Source organism: Carlito syrichta, unplaced genomic scaffold, assembly GCF_000164805.1.
Source record: "Carlito syrichta isolate Samal-C Ts95f unplaced genomic scaffold, Tarsius_syrichta-2.0.1 Scaffold313327, whole genome shotgun sequence".
NCBI classification, from domain to species: Eukaryota; Metazoa; Chordata; class Mammalia; order Primates; family Tarsiidae; genus Carlito; species Carlito syrichta.
Window position 1 is genome coordinate 336,879 of NW_007257423.1, and position 3,234 is coordinate 340,112.

The following is a 3,234-nucleotide window of genomic DNA, read 5'->3' on the forward strand; positions in this document are numbered from 1 at the left end:
ATCACCTTCTCAAGGCTTTTATGACTTCCCCGAGTCAAATTTCCCTATTTTAAACTTAGCATTATGCACTGCTTGAGTGTTTGACAGAGTGGTTGTTTGTCTTATTGCATGTGTTAATTTCACTTATATACAGTCCACTAACTAGACTGTATACTTCACAAAAGCAGGGTCCATTTCTGGTTTTGTCCACCATGCTAGACCCACAAACCCAACTATAGCAAATAAATATGTGTAAATTATTAAATGATGACTTGATGAATATCTCACTTGTCTTTATAGCCTCAGTGGTAAGGATGACTCTTAGAACATGTAAACAGGAGCCATGTTCCAGATATTTTATATTTTCTTTAGATGAATGTTTAATTGTATTATTTGTCTTTATTGAGGGAAAGTGAGTTTGTTCTATCTTATTTAGATTGGAAAGGCTGAAATAAGGGAAAGAAACTTTCCTTATTTTCACTTTTTTCTTTCCCTGGGAACTTTTATTTCTCAGTCACACTCTAGAATGTAATACTTTTGCTCTCATCTCCTGATTATTAAAATTACACCTCAAGCAGATTAAATGAGAACGTGTGATTGCAGTAATTACTTCCAAAGAAATAGCATATGGGTCTTTGAAATATTTAGTGAAGATCTGAATTATCTAGAGCAGGCAGTAATATACTTAACAGCCTCAGGATTCAGACAGGGAAGGCAAATGAATGAAACATGAGAGTGTAAGACAATATGGAATAGTGGGGGCTGCCAAGTTCTAGAGCATCATGTCCTGCCCAGAATCACTCAGATTCCCAACTGGATTTAACTACAAAATTGCCATAAAACCACATAACATTAATGTATAATGAAAGGCTATATTGTGTGTACCTTTATCTGGTATATCATGGATAATATTTATATGACTTGACTTAATTTGTTTTAAACCTCCAGACTAAATAGTAACAACTTATTTAGATAAAAACTGTCAAATTCACATACACACACACACACACACACACATACACACACACACACACACACACACATATCTTAACTTCCCTAATGCTGTGCTTTAAATGAAGTGTGTTAGAAAAACAAATCCTAAAGTGTAATTGTACACTTGTTAATGGGTTGATGAGATGTTTTATTTAATTGACTTTCTTCATGCTGTGCTTCTTGTGTCAGGAAAAAGATAGTTCTTGCTGTCAATTGCTTCCTAATTTTTCTCATGTTCTATGCTCTGCCTGTTTCACTATTCAATTATAGCAATATCCATTTTTCTAACTTACAGGAGTTTAGGTCTGGAATGACCTGCATATTTGAAAGAGAGGATTAAATCAGAGTCAATTCTGCTAGTCATGTTGATGGAGGACAGGAATATTATGATAAATGAAATCTACTAGTAATCCAAAAATAGGTCATTTTAGACAAATGCATCAGCATCCTACTAGAGTGACTTGTATTAGTCTTGCCAACAAGAAGCAAATAGTGTATTTCCTTCTTCAATATATCACTCATTAAACATGCAAAAGGGCAGCATGTTGGCCAATGGGAATGTAGCAAGAAGAAGGTTCAGGGTGCCACGTACACACCAAGTCAGCTTCAGAAGAGATGAATCAACCATTTATTCTTTTATTTATGAAAACAGATGGATGCAATTTTTTTATAGAAGAATATTGAAAGTGTTCTATTAAAATATCTTATTCCCTTAACTTTAACAAGTTACAGTCTGTTGTTAGGATAAAAACAGACATTCATTCAGTTTTACAGGTAAGGAAATTAAAACCTTTATCAAAGCCAAAATGAAAAAAAAAAAATTCTAAAATGTAGGCACAAGAGAAAACAAACCAAAAAACTTAAAAGCTGGTTTCTAACAGACTACATTTTTAAATCACTTAACACACTTGCAAGAAAAAGAAGGCACCATGAAATGGAATTCTCTGAAGAAGTCTGAGTGCCATTAGAAAATTAAGAGATGATTGGAAAGAACAAAAAACTGAAGAAGTGTTTTTTGTTAATGGTTTCATTTTTCATGAAAGGAGACATTAAGCCATGTGTGTATCCCAATAGGAATGACCTCATGGAAGAGGAAAAAAATGCTCAAGAGGGAGAAGTACTTTCAGGAGGTAAGCTCCTGCTAAGTTGAGTGACAGTCAGGCAAACAGCACAAGTGGAGGGGATTGAGTTTTATACAATCAAGAACACTTCAGCCATAAAGTGGCCAACCATGCACCCAGGCACTTCCAGTCCCTAATCACACAACTACATGCCACAGCTACCTCTGACATGTGTAGAAGCATGAGATTGGTTTCCATAAAAGAAACAAAGAAATAAAGTCCCACTTCTAGACTAAAGCAGTCGGGGCTTCTCCACCATTTTCTGTCACTATGGGTGACCACAGAAGCCACATGTTGAAGACGGTCTCAACAACAGGGTAGTAATCTGGCCCTCTAACACTGTGCTTGAAGGAAAGCTATTTAGAAAAGCCACATGACCAGGAGGAGATACATGGACTTTATGTGAGTGATAAGCAAACTGTCATAGAAGCCACAGAGATGCTGAGTGCTTTCTCTTAGTAGTCATACTGCTTAGTGAATATTCATAAAATGGAAAGCTGAAAGTGGGCCTGGAGATACAGACGGCTTGGTAGGTTTCATGGAGAAAAGAGGGGGATAGCTTCTAAATTGGTGCTATTAAAAAATGACCCAGGTTTATAAGGCAAGAAGGATGGAAAGGAGAGTTGTTGCATGATGTCTGAAGCCGAAAACAGGCATACATTTGTCATTTTGGGAAATAAGAAAATAAACATATTCAAGGAGGTTAGTAGGAGTGCTGGGTAGTGCCAGGACTACACCTCACTCTAACACTCCAGCCCACAGCAGGGCTAATGCACCCACTTTAGAAACATTTTTCCAGCACCAGCACCTCTTACAGCCCCAGATAAGGGCTACAAATGTAGCTTACCCTCAGGGGGGCCACCATCACTGCAATAGCCCTGCCCATGGAGCAGAGACGGAACTAGGAGGCAGTGCACTTCCACACAGGGTAGAGGTAGCCCTGCTCACTTGTGGACTGAGGGAGAGATATAAACTCTCCACTAATAAGACTCTGCTTCCCTTCTACCCCAATATGAAAGAGTTGATCCCACCTAGAAGTGAGGCCACTTCACACACCCAAGAGCGCCTGTGCCATAGTAGAGCAACCCTTGGCCACATGCCAATCTTGCTGACAAAAAGCATGGGGTGTGGAAGGGCTGTT